Genomic DNA, 25,245 nt, shown 5'->3' with positions numbered 1-25,245 from the left:
CTCTTAATCCTAATGCGGTGACTGACACGGGTTAGGGGTGTTACAATACGGCCGTGTTTCACACATGACCTACCATACGGGCTACCACATGCCCGTGTAGCATCGACAGACAAGTTTTTCGAGTTTTGTCGAAGTTTAACTTTATGTGTTTCAGGTACACATCTGATTTGTTTTTGCTGCAAAATCACTCCCGAGACCAGCAGTACGTAAAATAGAATGTTCCAACACCCCTTTAGTAATCAATTACGAGCCTAACACGATTAACACAATTATGTAAAACTGACTTACTGCTTAAACAAAAATGACCACCACCTCGAATCAAACCGTTGAAGCGCGATTTCCTACCTTACAACCTTCTCATAGTCACAGAATCCACTAATTAACACCACAATCTAATACCGCTAAACCCAAACCAGAAATTAAAGAGGATGAAAAGTTTACTTACCCACCAGATTAAGAACCAAAAGCCGCAATAACAATGATTGACGCAAGATTCACGAACCGAATCAAAGGAATGAACGAAGGTTTACCAAAAAGAGAAAATGTTAGAGAAAAGAATGGAAAAGAAATTTGACGTCAGAATTTTGGGAATTTTGGAAGTGAGAGAAAAGAAAAGAAAATTAAATAAAAATAAAAAATAAAGTAAAATAAAATATTCGAATTCCCCCTAAATCCCACAAAATAAAAGATTCAAATTCCCCCTAAATCCCACTAATTCCACTACTAACTTAAAACTACCCACTCACACAGACTTTCAACTCCATCCAAACTCTCACTTCCAACCGAAGCAAAAATTAATACCCTCGCTCGTGCAGGGGTTTGAACACAGGACCTCCAACACACTGACTCCTTTACCACTCGAACCAGTTGGCTCATTCTGATATGAATCTACAGGAAATTTAATATAAGCCCACTGAACAAAGATGAGGCTTGATTCCAAAAATCAAAAAATTAGAAAATGTGAGATTTGCACCCAAGACCTCTCATGTACACCCCTTACCCGTATTTGATGCCAAAACAGGGTACAGGGTATTACCGGACTTAAAAACATACAAAACCGAGATGTAAATTTCCATCCAATTTAAAACTTTTCATATACATCCATATTGTCCCTAAAACGGTCCTACGAGGCCCAAAACATATGGAAGCGATAACTTAGGAAATTTTCACAACACTTAGAAAATTTCTCATGTTTTAAGAGCCACACGCTCGTGTGGCGTGGGACACGCCCGTGTGGGCAGGTCATGTGGTCACACACGCCCGTGCCCCTAACCCGTGTAACTCTCTGTTTGTCATCCAAGAACAAATTTAAGTCACACGGCCAAGGCACACACCCATGTGCTTGGGTTGTCTGGTCGATTTAATTTTCATAATTTTTCATAAAATAGTTGCAGACTTCACACGCCCAGGGCCCATGCCTGTGCCTGAGGTCGTGTCATACACATGGCTGAGACATATGCCCGTGTGCTCAATACTGAGCATTCTGTTTTGCTATAATTAAGGTGCAGGGGACACATAGCCAGAACACACATCCATGGGGCGAGCCGTGTGTCACACACGGCCTAGACACACGCCCGTGTGTCTACCCATGTGGACAAAAATAAGGCTATTTTCCAAGCCATATTGTCACCCTTCCATGCACAAACCTACACAAAAAAACATAGCACCATTCCAAGTATATACATTCAACCAAATCAGCCACAAACAAGATATCCACACGTCATTCACATGTTACCATTTTTCACATACAACATCACATGTTTATCAACTTCAATCATGCATACTTCCACATCTATGAAAACATCATCATATGCATATATTCTTAAACCAATATTAGCCAATACCATATAGCCATTTACAAAATGAATTATCAACCAATATAGGCCAACACATTAGGCCAAATCAATTATGAAACATAACAAAATAACCAAGTCCCTATACATGCCATAACTCAAAATATTGAAATCATTGGTACCCAAAATATTAAGTTGATAGTGTGACTGGATCTCCGACAATCTCCGATCCCCTAGCTGGTTTGGTGACACTATAAGACAAGGGAAAAGAAAGGGAGTAAGCTTTAAAGCTTAGTAAGTTCTCATTCAAATAATAAGCATTATAAACTCACATTTAACATACAATTAACTTGAAGTAAATTAACATAAATGTCATTATAAATCTCATAATTCAACTTACTCAATCACAACCTTACCGAAGGATTCATCACATATCGAACTCACTAGCATGAGTTTTATGTACATACTTGTACCAATTTACCACATACCATAGTCTTTCACAACTTTGACATTCTCGTTGCATTTCCCGTTGAACCACTTAGAATATTAAAGGATACTCGGGTATCTCATATACATAGTACCACACCAATGTCATATCCCAGATATGGTCTTACATGGGATCTCGTATCAATGCAATAGCCTAGCTATGGTCTTACACGAAATATCATATCAATGTCATATCCCAGATATGGTCTTACACGAAATCTCGTAATGATGCCATAACCCAAATATGGTCTTACACATAGTCTCGGTAACCCTAATGTCATGACATTTGTATCATAAATATTCCTAAGGTTCAATTGGGATTTCACGATTATCGTAAATTTTTCGAACACGCTCAATGGTCAATCATAATTCATACGATAGTAAAGCATTTAAGACATAATTAAATCAATGCATTATTTACATAAGAACTTACCTCAGTACAAAAATAGTAGAAAATAGATCTAATTGTCAAATACTTTGTTTTTCCCCCAATCTAGGTCCGAACCTCATTTCTATTAATCTGTAATAGAAAATTTAACTCATTTATTAATTACATTACTCAATTCAGTCCAAAACTTACATTATGGAAAAATTACATTTTTACCCCTAAACATTGACATATTTACTTTTAGTCTCTAGGCTCGTAAAATGAAATCTATTTAATTTCATCAAGACCCAAGCCTAGCCGACCCTCTTTAATGCTTATAAAAGCTCACATTTTCCATTTAATCACACTTTTATACACATTTTGAAATCTTTTTTACAAATTGGTCCTTTTGACATTTTCATAAAAAATCACCAGGTAAATGTTGTTTATCTAACATTAAACTTACATAATCTACCATTAGACATCAACATACACAAATATCTAACATGGGTCAAACCCTAGACCTCAATCATCTCTCAAATTAATAGTAGAAATAGATAGATTAGGTTACAAGGATTTCAAAAACATAAAAATCATTAAACACAAGGCTAGAACGGACTTACAATCAAGCTTGAAAAGTGTTAAACCCTAACTATGTCTCCCTTGAAAATTTTGGCCAAGCATGAAGAAGATGGACTAAATTTTGGCTTGATTTTTGGTTTTTAATTCATTTAATTACCAAATGACCAAAATACCATTTTCTCAAAACACTAAAATTCTCTTACCTCATGTCTATTTTTGTCCAACTTAAAGCAAAATTGTCTAATTACCATCTAAAGACCTTCAATTTAAAAATTCATAACAATTAGACATCTCTAGCATGTAGAACTCAACTTTTGTACTTTTTACAATTTAATCCTTTTTGCTAAATTGAGTGCTCAAATATCAAAATTTTTGAACGAAATTTTCACGAAATCATTCCATAAAAATGTAGACCATGAAAATGTAATAAAAACAAATTTTTCTATGTCAGATTCGTGGTCCCGAAACTACTGTTTCGACTAGGCCCAAAATTGGGCTGTTACATCTCACACATTCCCAGAAGACTTAACCACTGAAGCAGACACACCTTTGTGTCAGATATTTATAAAAATAGTAATAAATTATTTAGGGCGCTATATTATCACCCATTCAACAACCCAAATAGTTAAAATTCTTCGACCAAGAGATTGAGGTGAAAACTCAAATTCCCCGAAGAAATTTCCAACCAAATTCACCACCAACATAGACCACCACACATATTTCACATATTAGGATTACCAAATAGCCTGGTACAATGCCTTTGTAATGGAAAATCAACATATGAGACATCTGTAGCTCATATATTTCAAATATGGTACCCAATTCCAATTCCCAAATTGGTTCCAAGAATGGTGAAATTGGTATGGACAATCATCTTTCAAGATCCTGCTAGAAAAAATTCAAAATTTATGGCCTAAATTCTTTGAAAAATTCCAACCCGAACTAGACCAAAAGCATAACTATTGAACAAGTCATTTTTCTCAAAATTGTGCATTTCCTAGATTGTTTACTTGAATTATTCTTATGAACAGGATCCATGTGTTGGAATTCCGCTATTAGTTCGAAATTTCAAAAGAAAATGGTAGGAAAAATTTAATGTTGAAAAATTGAAGGGTTTTTAGCAACCTTAGAAAAGTTGATGAAAAAACATAAAAAAAAGAGAGTTTTAAGGGAATTTTGTGATTTAGCGAGAGAAACTTTGTATTATTCAGGGTTTAGGGTTTTTCATTTTGATTTTCTTCATCATTGTACTCTTTCAGATTATTTTTCAACTAGTGAAGTTTTCTTCACTCGTGGTTTTTTTATCTTCTTCATTGGAGGAGTTTTACCATGTCAATATTTATGTGGCTAATTTTCTTTTCTCTTTTGGTTCTTGTTCATTGTTTATATGGGTCTATCTCTATCAAACTGGTATTAGAGTTTGGTTAGGATTCCATAATTGACTCATTCAGGATGGCAATAATGAGATTCAATATTGAAAAGTTTGATGGGATCAAAAATTTTAGTTTATGGAAAGTTTGGATGATGAAAATTCTAGTTCAAAATGGTCTGAAGAAGATCGTTACTAGGCAAAAGCTCAAAAATCTAGACCAGTAAGAATAGGAAGAGCTTCATAAGAAGGCCTTGTCTGCAATTCATTTGTGCCTCACGAACAATGTGTTGCAAGAGGTACTTATAGAGAAAATAGCAGCAGCCTTATGAAGAAAATTAGAAACCCTTTTTTAACAATGTCTCTAACAAATCGATTGGTGTTGAAACAACATCTATACACATACCGCAGGGAAGAAGGTGGGAACCTTAAGGGGCAAATTAGACAATTTTTTTCTCTCTTGAATGACCTAAAGAATGTTAAAGTTAACATAGATGATGAAGATCAGACTATGCTATTATTGTGCTCTTTGCCCCATTCGTATAAGACTTTAATGGAGACCCTAACTTTTGGTAGATATAAACTCTCATTTGAATTATGTGAATGGAAACATTTTGAGCAAGGAAAAACTCGATAATAAGTTAGGTTCAGATAGCAAGTCTAGTAGTCAAGCCTCGGTTTTGGTTGCTAGAGGCATGCAACAACCTAAAGATTCAGGTCAGAACAAATATAGGTCAAGATCAAAGTTGAAGAATCGTGACAAAGCATGTAACTACTACAAGAAATTGGGTCACATAAAGCCAGAATGTTATAGGTTGAAAAATAAAAATAGGAGGGCTACTGAAAACGAATAGGAAAAGAAGGTTGAGGTAGTCACTGCAAATGTGGTTGAGGACAAGGGTGATGATTGGTTGTTGGTGTCTACGATCGAAAGGTCTAAACTTACATCTGAGTGGATACTAGATTCAAGGTGCTCTTTCCATATATGTCCAAACAATGACTTGTTCTCCACATATAGTCCAGTTGAAGGTGGTATTGTGCTTATGGGTAGCAATTCACCATTTAAAGTAACTGGTGTTGGTACCGTTCAGATCAAGATGCAAGAAGGAATCGTTAGGACACTGTCAAATGTCAGACATGTGCTTTATTTAAAGAAAAATCTCATCTCATTGGGAAATTTAGACTCAAAAGGTTGTAGGATTGCCATCAAGTCAAATGACATTAAGGTAACTCGTGAGCTCTCGTTCTAATAATAGGTTGAAATACTAGTAATCTTTATGTTCTGTAGGGCTCAATGGTGATTGGTAAAATAGTAATTTCCTCGTTTGTTAAGGATTCGGAGTCAACTCATTTGAGGCATAGGTAACTTGGACGTATAAGCAAAAAAGGTATGACTATTTTGAATAAGAAAGGTTCTCTTTTGGGTGTAGGAGTTAGAAAGATAGAGCATTATGTTTATGACACAAGCCATCTTTGATTTAGTAGTTCAGAAAACTAAGTCTTTCAGTTTCAAGTTCAGACACTGCTTGGACTCAGTTAATATCCTATAAATATCAAGTTAGGCCAGTGACGGGCATCGGCAAAAAAGGCGTGTTAAATACGAGTCAAGGTAAAGACTTGTGGGGTGTGCCTCACAGTAATTTTCATATGGAAATGGGATCATTAAGGCTAGTTTTGGTTTGTTGTTATACAGCTTCGATGGTTGCTAAGCCATTCGCTAAGGTGATTGATGGGAAATCAGTGGCAAAGCAAATAAGAGAAGAAATAAGTGCTGAAGTAACAAAACTAAAGGAAGCAATTTAAGTTGTTCCTAGATTAGTCATTATTCTAGTTGGAGATAAGATAGACTCTGTTACTTATATGCGGAACAAGAAAAAAGCATGTGAATCTGTAAGGATTAAGACCTTTGAAGTAAATTTACCTAGTGATGCTTTTGAGCAATAAGTTCTCAAGTATAACTCTAACTTCAATGGTGACCCTTCGATTCATGGCATCCTTGTTCAATTGCCTCTACCTTCTGCATGATTCTAATCTAATTTTTAAAACTTGTATTTTTATCATTTTTATGTCAATCATACTATATGTAGTATATGGGGTTTGCATGCTTGAAAGTAATCATGGTCTAAATAAATTAAGTAGCTTTATTGCAATCTTTAAAATAGTTGGTTGAATTATTTTTAGTTAATGCATTATGTTGGTACATGATGTAGCTCTTAATTCTACTTCATGGATTTCCATCAGCATATAAATGAGCAGAATATTTTAAATGTTATTACGATTAAGAAAGATGTGGATGGCTTCCACCCATTGAACATTGGTCGTCTTGCCATGAGAGGTAGAGAACCCTTGTTTGCTCCATGTACCCTTAAAGGATGCATAGAGCTATTGCATAGATATGGTGTTAATATTAAAGGAAAAAGGGTTGTTGTCACTGGTTGGAGTAATATTTTTGGAATGCCTACAGCTCTGTTACTACAAGTAATGACTCTTCTCCTACTCATTTGTATTATCTCTGGACACATAATTACATATTTCTTTTTACCCCACTAACAATTTCTTGATGTTGGTAGAGGGAAGATGCTACTATAACTATTGTCCATTCTAGAACTAAGAATCCTAAGGAAATTACAAGACAAGCAAATATCATAATATCTACTATGGGGCAACCAAATATGGTAAGAGGTAGCTAGATAAAGCCATGTGCTATTATTATTGATGTTGGAATAAATCCAATTGAGGTTGGTGAACTTTTTCATTCTTTTCTTTCTTATTTGTGTCTTATTTTGACTTGGTTAATGAGACTTTAGAGTCAACCACTTTTTCTGGAATCCCTTTCCCCCCTCAGTTATCTGACAAGTAATATGTTGTTCCATGTGAAAGGATGCAAGCAGTCCTCGAAGATATTAGTTAGTTGGAGATGTTTGTTATGACGAGGCCTGCAAGATTGCTGCGGTCATTACTCTAGTTCTAGGGGATATAAGTCCTATGACAATAGCATTGCTTCTCTCTAACATAGTTAGTTCAGCAAATAAGGCATATAACTTCAAGTGAGAATTTTATCCATTTGACTCAAGTTGCACTTGTGGCAACTTACTTGTCTATGTTGCTGGTTAAGCCCTCCCTTTGACTGGATTTGAGTGCTCAATTCCCTAAACAAACTTACTCAACTAGTTCTTTACAAATAAAAAGCTTTATACAAATGTTATCATAGTGGTAGTTCTGCTTTACTATAAGTAAATACATTGATGAGCAGCTTTTTCTTGGGTAGCAATGTTATAGACTAGCTTTCATGTGTTATGCCCTCCAACTAATCATTGCTCCTTTTGCGAAATACTGAGTCAATTGTAACAAAGCTTAATTTTGGAAACAATCAAAAAGTCTAGTCTTGTTAGTTGTTATACCACTAGTATGCATTTATTTTTTTATCAGAGGATGTGATCCTAATTTGGCTCTTTTCTATTTTTGTATATGCAATGATCGCCACAACCGATTTGTTTCCCTTAGATTATACTCAAAGAATAGTGATACAATAGTGTTTATAATTGCAAGTTCTGAATTAACAAATTTTCAACATTTTAACAAATTACTCAGATAAAATGCTACAACTTAGCATTGTTACATTGTATCTTTCGACCTTGAAACTAGAACAAGATCAATAATATTATTGATAAACATTTTGGCCAATTAGATCATTGCATGTATGGTTACAAGCTATGTCGATTACATTATTATTTTACAAATATTTTAACTCTTATTCTTCCAAATGCTTTTATTAGATTTTTCTGTAACTTTACACACTAACCACACAACATTCAAATTAAATTCTTCACAAGCTTAACTTTTTTGAATCAAGCAATATTTGATGGAAATTCTCTCTTCTTTCCTAACAAAGAAGAGACTAGAAGGGCCATTATTAGGCAACAATGATAATCTCACAAGACTCTCTGCACCTTCTCCAACACTTAAGATCCAACTATTGAAGTTTATATTTGTTTTCAAAAAGCCAGGGCAAACACAATTGATGATGAAATTGGGATTTTTATTAGCTAGGATCCTTGTGTAAGCATTCATGGTTGCTTTAGACAGTATGTAGGCTGACATAAAAATAGGCCAACCCTTTTCTTGCAATGAACCCTCCTTGAAATCTTTCATATACTTACTCAATATCTCATCCACTTTGTCTTCTGTAAGATTTTTAGCATCACTCAAGACTGCTTTCACCCATTCGTTCGATATATTTTAAGACAGAATAAGAAAATTTAAGCTAAAACCTATGGTGCCAACAATTGATTATTTTCATCTTCTTACTTTTAACTTCTCCATGGAAGAAGAGACATTTACAATACCCAGTGAATAGGATAGTGGGAGAAGGTGAATAAAGGATTTGGACATTCTTTTAACACCATAATAGTTTGTTTGAAGGCATTTCTCGGACAACTCTAGTGATTGAGTCAGTAGGCTACCCTGGTTTGGTTGTGCACCAGGCTACATCAACAAGGGAAAAAGCTTACTCATTTACAAGAGGTGTTCTAAACATCTTTAAGCATTTAGGATAGTTCTTTTGCATAAACTTTCTATCATTAAATACATACCACTTAGTAGCTATAGTTCCTAAGCAATCAAGAAATATGTTTAGGATAAAAAGTTGATGCTAAACCTAGTGTGGGATTATTAGGTCAATCCAAATTCTAAAAAGCTAACCTGATATAGTCTAGTACTGAAAAACATAAACCCAAGGCTTAACTTAGTTAACTTATGCAGTTACTATTAAAATGTGTTGCAAAATGATCATCTATACGAACTGCATACTACGAGCTCACCAAACTTGAGAGCTCACCTGCGAGCTTTTCACTCTGCAAGTTGCCAACTTGCTAACTTGCACTGAAACAATAATAACTTTTTTATAAACATTGTGGTAGCTGATTAAACTGAAATCAGCCAATGAAAACAAAAGTTATATGAATCCAGTCACTAGATTAAGCCAAGTTGTAATTATTTTATTATTATTTTTAGCTTATTTAAGCTTTATTATTCTTGTAAAATATGCAATCAGTTTTTAATGAAAAAGAAACTAACAAGCTGATTCTTCTTTAAATTTTTTATTCTTTTTTGCTTCTATTTCAATCTTTCCTTCATTAAATATCCAACAATTGGTATTAAGAGCCACTTATCTTTGAGGGCCTATTTTCATAAAAATTTCTTCAGCAAACTTTATACCACTCCTCTATTTTTACAGGAGAAAATACCATATCTGGGTAGTAAAAATGAAAATCTATCTTCAAGCCTTTGACCTTTGGGAAGTTTTAAATGCTAAAATAGAACCACCAGTGTTGAGGTAAAATCTCACACTTGCTCAAATGAAACAACACGGTGAGGAATGTGCCAAAAACCACAATGCGATGTCTTGCCTACAAAACGATGTTTTAGATGTGATCTTTACAAGAATCATGGCCTGCGAAACTCCCAAACAAGATTGGGATAAGCTCAAGGAGGAGCTCCTAGGATCACAGAAGGCAAGGCAATAGCAAATAATAAATCTCAGATGAGATTTTCAAAACCTCAATATGAAGGAAGCTGAGACCATGAAGCAATATTTAGATCGAACAATGGCAGTGGTGAATCAAATAAGACTGTCAGGTGACCAGTTTAAGTATTTTCAAGTAGTTGAGAAGGTGATTACCACACTTCCTGAGATATACAAATCAAAGATATCCTCACTGGAAGATTCAAGGGATCTATCAACCATCTCACTCTCAGAGCTAATCAATGCTCTGTATGCTCTAGAACAAAGAAAGGCAAGCAGAGAAGAAGGACACGCTAAAGAGCTTTTCAAGCAAGAAATAGAGTTGTTGCAAGCTACTCAAGTTAGAAAGAAAAAAAGATCTATTCAGATAAGAAGGAAAAGCCAAAGAAAGAAAGTGGAAAGAAAAAAATATCCACCGTACTCACATTGCAAAAAGTTAGGGTATCCTGAGAAGTTTTATTGGTTTAGGCCTAATGCTCAATGCAAAAATTGCAAACAGTTTGGCCATGTAGAGAAAGTATGCAAAAAAAGGGCATACTCAACAAAAAAATGTTGAGGCACAGATAGCAGAAGCAGAAGAACCGATGTTCATAACTTCCTGTGAAGCCCAGCTCGCCACACCATGCGAACTCTCCAGTAGAGTAAGAAAGAATTGGCTTGTTGATAATGGTTGTATAAGTCACATGATAGCAGATGCGAGCATCTTCAAGAATGTTAACAAAAATTTCCATTCCAAGGTGAAAGTTAGAAATGGCCAGTATATCGAAGCAACTGAAAGGGGAGATGTTTTAATCAAAACTCCATCAGGTACTAAACTTGTCACAAATGTTTTTTTAATTCCTGGCATAGACCAAAATCTGTTAAGTGTAGGGCAACTGCTCGAGAAAAATTACTTTGTGGCATTTAAGGATAATAAATTTCTAATTCTTGATCCAAGTGGATACGAGCTCATATCAACAAAGATGGCAGACAGAAGTTTTACTATCAACTGGAACTTAGTAACTTCAACAGCATATACCAGCTTGTTGGATGAAACAAAATTGTGGTACAAAAGAATGGGACATATTGACTACAAATCCTTAAGTCAAATGTCCAAGAATAACTTGGTTGAAAATTTATCAAATATGGAACATAAAGATATATGCGAGGTGTGTCAGCTTGGAAAACAAGTGTGGTTTCCATTTCTTAGAAACACAACATGGTGAGCCACTGAAAAATTGCACTTAGTACATACTGACATTTGCAGACCCATAAAAACAAGTTCGCTAAATGGAAGTAAATGTTTTATGTTGTTCATAGATGATAGTACAAGGTTCTGTTGGGTGTACTTCATGAAGAACAAGTCCGAGATGGTTGAAATCTTCTTCAAGTTTAAAGCCATGGTTTAGAACAAAACTGGCTGCAAGCTCAAAATAGTAAGATCAGACAACATTGTAGAATACACCTCAGAAAAGTTTGAAAAATTATACGAAGAAGCTGGTGTCCATCATCAACTGAGCAATGTGTACACTCCACAATAGAATGGTGTAGGTGAAAGAAAAAATAGAGTTGTGATGAACATGGCTCGCTTCTTGTTGTTTGAAAATAAACTGCTAAAAGATTTCTGGGTAGAAGCAGTAAACATTATTGTTTACCTGCTAAACAGACTACCTACTAAAGCTATTGAAAGGAACACACCATTCGAAGCCTAGTATGTTTCAAACCTTCTATTTCATATTTAAAAGTATTTGGTTGCACCTATTTCGTTCACGTTCCAGAAGAGAAAAGAAGCAAGCTGGACAGTAGATCGCAACCAATGATATTTGTTGGATATTCCAGTGTTTAAGAAAGGATGCAGAATCAATAATCCTTTCACCAAGAAAGTGATCATAAGTAGAGATGCGACGTTTGATGAAAGAAAAATCTAGAATTGGGTTGCAACAGAGAAGGAGATTTTTGAACAAGGGAGTCTAAAACTTGATCTACGAACCACAGGGAACCAAACTAAAAATGATGCAATTGATGAACACCAGTATGAGAAATTAGGTCCATCATTGAAATCTATCAATAGTGTAATCTGGTGAAGCAGAACCAGTCATTTTTGAAGAAATGATGCAGCCATGTTATTTAGTTCATTTTATTTTTGAAGAAATGCCTAAGGTAAGTGCACCTATCAATTAATAGTATAGCTATTGTGAGCAACGATATCGTTCCCACAAGGACTAAAAGTACTAGTAATTACTATATTTCTATTATTTAACTGATAAATTGGAGAGATTGATTAAAAATAAAATTAATTAAATAACACGACAAAGAACGAATCAAAAAAACAAATAGTTAACAACCAAGAAGCGAAACAATACCTAAGAAAGAATCTACCTAGATTTCATCTGTCATTATCAATCTGAATCAAACAATTTATTCACTCAGTATCTTGATCCGTAGAAATCCCTAAATTATGCTAATATCTCGTTCGAGTAGGAGCAATTGGCTTTAGGTTGATTAACTAAAATTTCTTTCTAATTAAAACCCCTATTATCGCATTAACTCGACCTATGGATCCCCCTATTAGATTTGACTCTAATTTGGTACATTTATGTCATCCTATTTCTAGGATTGCATACAACTCCACTCAATTATGTTAGATCTACTTTTAGACAAGGTCTATTCCTCCCCTGATTCAAGCACATCAAACATGGATTAATAATCTAGAAATATTAAACCAAGAATTAAGAGCACATAATTGAGAACAACATCCAAGTATTTATTGCATAAAAATATAAATCAAACAAATGAATCCATCCTAGGGTTCATCTCCCTAGGTATTTGGAAAATTGTTCATGATAGCAAATAAAAACATCTCAAAAATAGTATAACCACAAGAAATAAAGAAACTCATAATAAATTTTAAAGAAATCAAAAGGAGATCTTCAATCTTGATGGAAATTTGCTTTAGAGTCAGCTTCAGTGATGTTTTTCTAGTTGTTTTCTTCAATATTCTCTGACAGCTCACTCCTATATTCTTTTTTGTGTCATATATAGGTCTCAAAATGCCTGGAAAACCCTAAAAATCGTGTTTTTTGCTATTCAAAGTGTAATTTGCAAAATCGACACAGCCTACCACATGGCTATAAGTCAGCCCGTGTGGCTCACATTGTAACACCCCTAGCCCGTATTCAACGTTGGAATAGGGTTACAGACTATAGTCCCTAATACGAGCCCTTAATGACCAAAACAGACATTAAAAGTAGTTCAGGACTAAACCAAGTACTTAAGGAATTTTTAGAAAAACATAGAAAATTTGCATAGTGCAGGGGACACACACCCGTGTGGCCAGGCCATATGTCTCACACGGCCAAGTGATATGCCCGTTTTTCAGGCCGTGTGGGCATTCAAAATGGGGACACATGGTGTGTCCCAACCCGTGTCCTACCCCAAGTAACTCACTGACTTAGGTCACTCAGTCAAACCACACGCCTGTGTGCCAGGCCGTGTGAAAACTGGAGGGTATACTAACTTCTTCCACACGGCCAAGCCACAAGCCCATGTGCTAGGCCATATGAAGCTACTAACTTGATTTCCAATAAAGTATCAAGGGACACACAGCCGTGTCACACATGACTAAGACGCACGCCCGTGTCTCTACCCGTGTGGACAAAAATAGGTTATTTTCCAAGCCATTTTTCTCACCCAATGTGGTACCAACCTAAACACATCAATTTGCATATAACCATGATATAAATAGGCACTCAAAACCAAGCAATATCAAGTTTATAGCATGTATTTTCACACATAAAACATGATATCCATAAATACATTCATTTGACCACTTTAAAACATACCAAAAATTCTGCCACAATCTACCTAAATTGTCAATTACATATATGAAACATTGTGCCTAAAACTTAGAATGCATACACATTCTTAATTCCAACCATTTAGTAACAGCACCCAATTTCACAAGCAAGGCATTCATATAGAAACTATACACCACATATCATAAGGCCATTTATACATATATACATATCAAAATACATAACCACTTTACAAGCCAATTCAAATGGCCAAAACACAACAAGACATATAGGCCACATTAGCCAAAATACCTATTCATGCCATTTAACTCAAAATATAAAGTCCAAATTACCAAAATAAGAGGTTGATAGTGTGGTGCGATCTTCAATAACTTCCAAACCGAACAAGCTTTTGAATCACTATAAAACACCAAAATTAAAACGGTGTAAGCAATTTAAGCTTAGTAAGTTCGTATAACTAATAAATACAACTTATCGAATCAACCACAATTTAGGTAAACAAAATTCTAAAGCATAGATACAACTTAACTTAGCTCAAAGCCTATCACACAATCACAAACATGTTAGCCATGTATTTATATATCAAATATAAATCACTTCTCAGATTTCACAAAAATACCTGTACTAGTTCGTATTGAACTCGTATAACCTCATATCATCACTGTGCCCGTTGAACCATTTGGAATACTATTAGATGCTCGAGTATCTTGCACACTAAGTGTCAATACGTGGTCAAAACCTCCTCTATCTCATATCTCATATAGATGCTCACTCTCGAGCCATCACTAGGTCTGCTCACACAAGCTGTAACACCCCGTACCCGAGACCGTTACCGGAGTCGAACACGAGGTGCTAACCGACTAATTCATTTACTCTCGCAGTCCAATTAAAAAAAAAAAATTTTCCAGACGACTGGCTAACTGCGTCACTGTCACCTTAAAAATCATAACTTGAGTTCCACAACTCGAAAATCAGATTCGTAATTTTTACCTGAAACTAGACTCATATGTCCATCTACATATGTTTTTCTAGAATTTTTGGTCGAGCCAATTAGTACAGTTTATTAGTTAAAGTCTCCCCTGTTGCAGGGATCGACTACACTGACCTTTGTGCGTTACGAATTGGATATCTCCCTGTACAGGGCTTCAATACTGATGCCGTTTGTTTCTTTAGAAACTAGACTCAGAGAGGAATCTATACATGTATGGAATGACTCCTAATTATCTTTGGTTAATTTACAATGAATTTCCAAAGTCGGAACAGGGGATCCAGAAACCGTTCTGGCCCTGTTTCACGAGAACTTTAATATCTCCTAACCTACAACTCATATGACCGTTTCGTTTCTTCCATATGAAAGTAGATTCATCAAGGTTCATTTGCATAATTTATTCACTATTTAATTCCATTCCTAAAAATTTTAATGATTTTTCAAATCCACACCACTGCTGCTGCCAGCATCTGTTTTCAAGGTAAACTTTACCTATCTCTTAGTTTCCATGGACCAACTAGAGTTTTGTCATACATTGGTCCACATATAATCATATTTAGCCATTCCAATGGCTAATCATTTGCCCAACACTTCCATTCAGTCCGTAGTCACATCATGAAACCATACATATATACATAAACACAAATGGTCTAATGCCATACTCCACTTTTACGAGCCATTTTCGCATGGCTGTACATACATACATCACAAAACGTACTTGAAAAACAGCAAAGGGTAGTCCTATACATTAACCATGATATCCTCTCACTACTAGTCTATTCTATACATGCCATAAGATATTCCAAAACATAGCAGTACCAAACAGTGGTTAGCGATAGTGTGACTAGTTCTTGACGATCCCCGAGCACAGTAGCCGCAATGAGACCTATAAGGCGAGGAAAGCAGAGTAAGCGGAGTAAGCATTACAATGCTTAGTAAGTTTTAAGCAGTGTCAACAGATAACATCAAATTATAACATAGTTGTTCGTATTTTTATTTCACTCTTCCTTCGGGCATACCATCCCTTTTTCCGAATATGCACATCTCATCATAATCATGGGAGTAGCCTCATAGATTTCTCTCGTATACATCACATAACTACCTTATGGTTTAGTTTAAATCAAGCTCACATGTAAACTTGGAGTACATACCTGTTTAACCTTTCGCATTGCGTATATTTATAAGCAATTCTTATAAAAGAAGTCTTACCCGGACATAATCTCCACACGTAGTCATCGGATCTTACCCGGTCATAATCTCCACACGTAGTCATCGGGTCTCACCCGGAACATATTCCAAGTTTCATGTACATTTAATCACATGTTACAACATTCACATTAGCCATTCGGCTTTACCACATATGCATATCACACATATATTTTACATTAGCCATTAGGCCTTATCACATATACATACACTTTCACATTCACCACATCGGCCATTAGGCCTCATCGCATATACATACACTTTCACATTCACCACATCGGCCATTAGGCCTCATCGCATATACATACACTTTCACATTCACCACATCGGCCATTAGGCCTCATCACATATATATACATTTTCACATTCATCGCATCGGCCATTAGGCCTTATCACATATATATACATTTTCACATTCATCGCATCGGCCATTAGGCCTTGTCACATATACATACATTTTCACATTCATCACATCGGCCATTAGGCCTCATCACATATATATACATTTTCACGAATCTTGATATCAGAGATCCATCTAACACTCATGTATCATTTTACAATATCACGCTTTAGAATTTAATATGGGATCAATCAATAGCTTATGAGCAACTAAAACAAAATCACAACAAAATCACATATTCGCTACGAGCTGTTTTCCTGAGCAATGGTCACTAAATTATTTATACCCGGAGCTACAAGACTCCAAATCACTTGCCGTTAATTTTCTCAGAATATAGACTCACATATCTTCCATCCATGAAATTTTCAGAATTTTTGGTTTGGCCAATCAATACCAGATTTTTCTTAAAGTTTCCCCTGTTTCACTGTTTGACGAACCTGACCAGTCTTCACTACAAATCAAAATTCTCATTGTACAGAATTCAAAGTATGTTCTACTTGATTTCATTTGAAACTAGACTCATTAAGGAGTCTAAGCATATAAATCTTATCTCATAACCATTTTTGTACAAATTATAATGATTTTCCAAAAACAGAACAGGGGATTTCGGAGTCATTCCGACACTGTCCCGCACAACTTTAAATATCTCTTTATAGGAAATTCCTTTGCTTCCACGGTCTCTTTTATAAGAAACTAGACCAACTAAGCTTTGATTACATGTTTTATTCAGCCTATAATTCCACACCAACAATTTATAGTGATTTTCTAAAATCACATTACTGCTGCTGTCCAAGCAATTTATTACAATTTGCTCTTAACTTTCCAAGTCCAAACACTTATGAACTTACCATTTGGGCTTAAGACATATCATGGCCACATCATATCTTATCAAATCAACTCATTATGTCCTATTATGATTGAATTTACTCAACGATTAATCGCTTAAAACTTACCTCGAAAGTGGTCGACGACTAGATATCCACGGCTATTCGTTTACTTCTTCTCTTCCCTTATCCGACTTTGATCCTCTAGGCTCGTGAGCTAAATCAAACAATTTACTTCCCAATCAAACACAATCACACGGTATCCATATACATTTTAGAACCATTCTTAACATATTCACTACTCAAGCATGTAACTTAACAACTTAACCATTAGTTGCCGAACCACAAACAAAACATATTCATACGTCAATATCTCAAACCTTACCATAACAACCAATATGCAAGATATCACACATACATAACTTAGCTTATGAGAACATATGTACTACATTACAAACACATCTTTTACCAATTACCTCACTTAAGCCAAATTTTTATAATCAACCACAAGGAGAATATACCACAATCACACTTCCAAAATGAGCTACTTCCATGGCCTATTATATTTCATCATTAACATACCTCATTTTTGAATCATATAATCAACATCACAACACATCTCCAAAACACAAATCATGCCTATCATATTTACTCATATGGCCGAATATACATACCCCCATATAATCTCATTTTCATTTCATTTAACACTTAATTTCCACAACATAAACACTTGGCCGAATAATCCTAAACTAGCAAAACTCCACATTTGTTCATACCATCTTTTAAATTCACATATATCTATTTAGGTAGCTCATATTTTCCCCTTTCTAATATTTCTATCCAAAACATCAAAACACTATCCTTTTTTTTTTTTTTGCATTTACCCCATAATACCGTATGCACAATTTGTCACCAAAACTAAAGAAAAATCAACATATGGGTTGCAATAAGAGCTTGACTACTAGCTAGATTCTCATAAAAATCAATAGAAATAACATGAACTCCTACCTTATTTAACCTCCAAGATAGCCGAATGCCCTAGACAAGTTCCTTCCTCTTTCTTTTTTGTTTTATTTGTGCAAGAAGGTAAGGAAGATGAACACTCTTACCTTTATTTCCTTAAAGATGACCAAGGCCTTAACTTTCATTTCTTCTCTTTTTTTTGTACGGCAATGGGGGAAAAGGAGGGTGAACATACCTTGTTTCCATCACTCTTCCATTCTTTTAATTATTCTTTCTTCCATACTATAAAGCCATTCACTATTAGCATGCTAAAATAAAATGCATATAATATCTATCAACCATCCTCATGGCCGGCCACTAAATCAAAAGTGGTCCATTTGACATGCAAGTCCCTCATGTCAATAACTTACGCATTATTTGGTCACTTTAAATTTCACCTATCACATTTTCAAGTCCTATCACATGGGTCCTTTCTTATAAATTAGCACCTAATTGATAAAATCAAGACACGAAATATTCACACATACAAATTCCACATACAATAAGCACAGAATATAACATCTAATTATTTTTGTGACTCGGTTTTGTGGTCCCGAAACCACTTTCCGACTAGGGTCACATTAGGGGTGTCACACAAGCTGTCAATCAAGACGTAGCTACACGGTGCTACTTACACAAGCTGTAAAGTAAGCGCAACGCATGCCGAAAACTCAGCCACCGGTAGGACATATGAGACCAACACCCAAAACATGGTAACCCCTAATGACATGTCATTTGTATCCTATCTATTCCTAAGGTTCAATCGGGATATTTACGTCGTCAATACTTCGTCGAACATTTTTGTGGAGTCATATCATAACAATTATAATAATAAAGCATTTAAAACACATGTAATTTAATGCTTATTAACATTCGAACTTACCTCAAATTAGTGTGGAGAAAACTAATCGATTAGTAAACTACTTTGTCCTTTCCCCAATTTAATTTCAAAAGTGGCTTTTCTTGATCTATATAATCAAATTTAACTAATTTAATTCACATTCTACTTAATTCAATCCAAAATTCATGTTATGGCAAAATTACTATTTTGCCCTTATACTTGGACCTTTTTACAATTTAGTCCCTAGGCTCGTAAAATGAAATTCATGCAATGTCATTCACATCTAAGCCTAGCCGAATTTACCACTTGCTCATGGCAACCCATACACATCACAAATTCACACATTTTACACACAATTTACACATTTCTCAATTTAACCCCTAATTGACAATTTCATTATAAATCTCTTAACAAAAGTTGTTTAACTAACAACAAAGATTCATTTTCTTCCATTAAACATCAAAACCTTATTATATCATCAATGGAAAATATCAAACTTTAATAGTTTTGCAAATTAGTCCACTAGTTAGCTAGCGTAAGCTATAATGATTCCAAAAACGTAAAAATCATTAAAAACGAGATGAATTTTCACTTAAATGCAAAGGAAAAAGCTTGAACAAAAATTTTATCCTCTCTAATGGTGATATTCGGCCAGCACAAAGAGAATAGGAGAAAGATGATAGCTTATTTTTGTTTATTTTACCTTTAATTGCCTTTTTACCAAATTAACCTTACCTAACTTTAAAAATTACTCAATTACCAAGCCATGCACATCCACTAACTCATTTAATGGTCTAATTACCATATAAAGACCTTCACTTTAAATTTCTGTAGCTATTTAACACTTTTAGCTAATAGAACACAACTTTCGCACTTTATACAATTTATTCCTTTTTTCACAAACTAAACATATAAACAGTAAAATTTCTTAACGAAATTTTTGTACCATAATTCTAACATGCTGTAGACCACAAAATAATATTAAAATAAATTTTACAACCTTGGATTTGTGGTCCCGAAATCACTATCCTGATTTCACTGAAAATAGTCGTTACACACATAGCCGTGTGTCCAAGCCATGTGGAATGGTCCAGCCTGTGTGGCCCCTGTACCTTGCTCTAATTTTTCAATTTTTGCTCATTTTTTGTTCATTTTTCTCTCAAATGATCTCCTAAGTATGAAGACATGAATCTAACAGATTAGGAGCATAAAATTCACAATTAACATCGAATAATCACGCAAAACGCATTAATAATGAGACTAAAACATGTTATTTTTAGCACCTATGAAATATCCCCACACTTAAGTGTTTTCTTATCCTCAAGCAAAATCCTCAACCCATATTCAAGTTAACTTCTCTCAATTTATTGTTGTCATCGATAATGTCTCAGGATAATTTACAGATAAGCATGCATGGGAAATTTACACTAAAATGACACTAAAGAGTACAAGTAATCCAAGCAGAGGATTTTTAAGCTTTAAAAATATTAGGCATCTCCTCTATCTAAATAATTACCTGAAATTCAAACATAACAAGAAATAACATATTTATTAAAGATTCACTCAAAGCACTCAAAGTATTTAAGGTTCAAGTAGTATGCACTCAATAGTCAAACAAGAAATGTCATTACCATAGGCTTGCTTGAAAATCAAATCTCCACCACTATAGAATGAGATGACACACCAATCAAGAGGTCTTTGCAAGGTTGTAATAGGGCTTAGGTTAAGGGTATGGAAATGGTTAGAAAAGTTGGTTATAATCGAGAATCGAGTTGATAAGTTACCAAACTAGAAAAAAAATCAGTTACTAAATTAAAAGAAACTATATCAATAAGAAACTCACAAATGGAAACGAGCTTTTCAACATAATATGAAACTAATTATTCAAGCTCAATCAAATTTTTTTTCTTTGATATATATTTTTTTCTTTTGATTTTGTTATTGATTTTTTTAAACAAAATAAAATTCAGCAATTCAAATAATGAAAAATAGTTAGGCAACTAACCAAATCAAATCTCGACAATAAATGAGTCAATAAAAAGGATAATTTTACAACATAAATATGAGTTATGAGTTAACATTAACGGGTTAGAAGAAAATGTGTTAGGATCCACAAGATTTACTAGAGAGTAATACAATGGGTAAGCTATTTAAAGGCTAAACGGGTTAAATCCTAAGTGTCTCTATCATCTCAATATATCAAATTAATAGTGGTCTCGGCATGTATAACCAAAGCAAGTTCTAAAATAACAAATCAAGTTAGCATACTCACAACCAAAAATAAAATGAGAACGAAAAACATATGCTCCATAGTCTCAAAGGCTCACAAAAAAAAAATTATGATTTTGATGTTAAACTTGCAAATTTAAAATTTTAAAATAATGCTTCAATTTTGGGAGACAACCTAAAATAATAGTTTTTGAAAAAAAACCAACTTACCATACTTGACTCTCTCGTCTCTTAAAGTATAAATCCACAAATTGTTCCAAAACAAAATCAATAAAAACTCCAAATAAAAAAAAAACTCTAATGGTAGGTGTGGGAGAATTACTAAAACACAAAATATAATTCAGGAATTATATCACATAAGCATATAAGTAACCTCCCCACACTTAAAATGTACATTGTCCTCAACATACAAACAGATAGAAAGAGAATAAGCGAAATATCATAAGGGAGGAAGAAAATTGAAATTGTCCTGAGTTTGGATGAATTCATCGGAATAGTGAAAACCAAAATCATAGGTGATTTTAAATGAAGTACATGTTTCCGAGTAAACTAATAATAAAATAGACAAAAAATAAATAATATAAAGAGATTACAAAGTAGAAAAAACAATAGAAAAAGAATAATAAAAAATTTAAATCCAAAATATAAATAAATAAACAAATAAATAAAAATAGGGCTTGGGCTAGGGAGGAACAAAGGAATAAATTGACAAAAGAAAAAAAATAGCTTTAAAGAGGAAAAAAAAGGTACATGGCCATGTGAGCTACACGGTCGAGTAGACAGACTATGTGGAATTACCTTTTTTTAATTATTTTTCTTCTTTTAAAAATAAAAAATAATAGAAACAAATGTACTAAACTCGACTTCTCTTTTCAAGCTAACTGTTAATGTAGATCTTGGAGTTGAAGCTCCTCTCTCGTTGTCAGTATTACCACCAAAATAAAGTTTGAGACAAAGATTGCTTATTGAACAACTTTGTGTTAGGTCCTAAAAGTAATATGTTTTGGTTTCATTCTTAATGCATTTTTGGTAGATAGACAAAAATGAGACACTGGAGTTGGTAGATAGACCAGTTCTAAAGAAAGTAATTGGTGTTAAATGGGTGTTCAGAATCAATATGAATCCTGATAGACCAGTTAACAAATATAAAACAAGGTTGGTTGTGAAAAGGTTTAGCCAGCAATATGGAGTGGACTTCACTGAAACCTTTTTTCCTGTTGTGAGGTTAGAAACCATAAGGTTGCTATTGACTCTTGTTACTCAAAAGGGTCGGAGTCAAACTTCCTTAATACCTTTCTGAAGGAAGAAATTTATGTCAAATAACCTCAAGGGTTTGCAATATCTGGATGCAAGGCCAAGGTGTACAAACTACAAAAAGCGTTGTATGGTTTGAAGCAAGCACCAAGAGCATGGTATAAAAGAATCGACAGCCGCCTGACATAGATAGGTTTTGAAAGAAGCATCAGCGAGCCCACTTTATATGTGAAGAAAACAAGTATTGAAATACTTCTCATTATTTCATTATATGTTGATGATTTACTTGTGATTGGCAACAACAACAAACTAGTGATTTTATTCAAGGATCATATGCAAGACAAGTTTGAAATGTCAGACTTAGTTGAAATGACATACTTCCTTAGTCTAGAGGTGAACCAAGCCCACAATGCAATATTCATAAACTAGAAGGGGTTTGCAATAAAAATCTTGCGAAGATATAGCATAGAGAATTGTAAACATGTGATCACTCCTATCACTCAAGGTAGGAAATTCACCAGCAATGAAGATGCTGATAAAGTTAATGAAACAAGTTACAGAAGCTTGGTGGGATGTTTACTTTACTTGACAACATCCAGACCTAACATAATGTTTGTTGTAAGTCTGTTGTCAAGGTACATGCATTGTTACAATGTGAACCGCTACAAAGCTACACAAAAGGTTCTACGATACATAAGAGGAACTCTAAGCCATGGAGTGAAGTTTATGATGATTGAAAAGGTCAATCTACTTGGGTATTCAGACAGTGATTAGGCTAGATCCACTAAAAACATGGAGAGTACTTCAGGTTATTTCTTTAATCTAGGATCAAATGTGTTCTGTTGGAGCTCGAAGAAAGAAGAAACAGTGGCGCAGTCAATTGTAAAAGCTAAGTATCTTACAGCTACAGCAATTGTAAATCAAGCAATTTGGTTGAGGAAACTGCTGAATGATTTAAATTTGAAGAAAAATGAAGCAATAGAGATTAATTGTCATCATAAATATGTTGTTACAATTGAAAAAAAATCTGGTGTTCCATGGAAGAACAAAACACTTCAAAATCAAGTATCACTTTGTGAGAGAAGTGGAACAAGCCAAGGAAGTAACCTTGGTAATCTGCAGTTCACAAGATCAATGAGGCTTGAAAAGCTACATTATGATATTGGAGTTCGAAGTATGGAATTCAAAGAGGAGTGTTGTGAAAAGACCATCCATACGAACTATGAGCTCACCAAGACTACGAGCTCACCTACTAGCTCTTTACTCTGTAAACGAACTATGAGCTCACCAAGACTACGAGCTCACCTACTAGCTCTTTACTCTGTAAACGAACTATGAGCTCACCAAGACTACGAGCTCACCTACTAGCTCTTTACTCTGTAAGTTGCCAACTTGCACTAAAATAATAATAACTTTTTTATTAGACATTATGGTAGTTGATTAGAATGGAATCAGCTAATGAAAAGAAAGTTATATGAATCTAGTAATTAGATTAAGCCAAGTTGTAATTATTTTATTATTACTTTTAGCTTATTTAAGCTTTCTTATTCCTATAAAATATGAAATCAATTTTAATGAAACAGAAGCTAATAAGCTGATTCTTCTTCAAACTTTTTATTCTTTTTTTCTTTTATTTCAATCTTTCCTTTATCAAATATCCAACAAAATGTGACACTCAATGAATTCAAGGATTCAAATCCTATCATCTGCAATCTCTTTGAATCTCTCAAATAATCACTACATATTTAAGAGATAATTTTGTATTGTGGTTAATAGACACCAAGTGGATTGATATGAGACTACCTTACCAAAGCCTACATCTCTAAGAGCTTCAAAATAACTTTTGACACCACCAATCCCTGCATTGTTCACCTGCACAAGTGACAACAGTCAAACTATGAACTTGGAAAGAAGTAAACTAAAAAACAGAAATGTAGAATTTTGATAAAAAAAACTACCAAGAGATCAAGTATCCCAAATTGTGTTTTGATGAAATCCATCAAAGAAGCAACACTAGTAGGGTCTGCAACATCAAGTTAATGAAAAAATACATTATCAGACAAGCCAAGATCTTTCAACTTATCAATAGCTTCAAGAACCCTCTTCACATCTCTAGTTGTTAAAACAACCGTGGTTCCTTTTAAAGCCATCAGCTTACATATTTCCAATCCAATTCCCCTGTTTGTACCAGTAACAACTACAAATCTGAGAAGAAAGTTTAACAAAATTTGTTCAGAGAATTGAAAACTTAACATATATAGCTAGTATGTGAAGAAAGAAAAGAAAGTAGTACCTCTTTGTTGCTTCTGTCATTGATATTGTGGAGAAAGTAAAGAAGAACCCTCTTTGTTGCTGAAGATATCAGCTTTTACATATTTGGGTAAAAGTTGAATGTCAACAATAACAGAAAATAAAAAAAAGGTTGAAAATTTTGATCTTTTTACAAGTTTTACTCTTCATGTCTTTTTTTTTGTGTGGTATATAATAAACCCCCCCAAAAGATATCCAATTAGTGGTTCAACACTCCTACGAAACCTGCTTGTGTGGGCAACAATGTCTATTTCAAGCAACGGGCAAGGACCCACA

General features: G+C 34.4%; 2 pseudogenes; one reads left to right on the top strand and one right to left on the bottom strand.

The window, feature by feature from the left end:
* Window positions 1-4,955: 4,955 nt before the first annotated feature.
* Window positions 4,956-7,648, top strand: LOC108479984 (bifunctional protein FolD 4, chloroplastic-like; annotated as a pseudogene).
* Window positions 7,649-8,431: 783 nt separating this feature from the next.
* On the bottom strand, window positions 8,432-24,972 carry LOC108479978 ((+)-neomenthol dehydrogenase-like; annotated as a pseudogene).
* Between the last annotated feature and the right edge of the window lie 273 nt (window positions 24,973-25,245).

The sequence above is a fragment of the Gossypium arboreum genome, chromosome 7, assembly GCF_025698485.1.
Source record: "Gossypium arboreum isolate Shixiya-1 chromosome 7, ASM2569848v2, whole genome shotgun sequence".
In the NCBI taxonomy this organism is placed as follows: Eukaryota; Viridiplantae; Streptophyta; class Magnoliopsida; order Malvales; family Malvaceae; genus Gossypium; species Gossypium arboreum.
The sequence above is the reverse complement of the archived record's forward strand: the minus strand, read 5'-3'. Positions and strand labels throughout refer to the sequence as shown.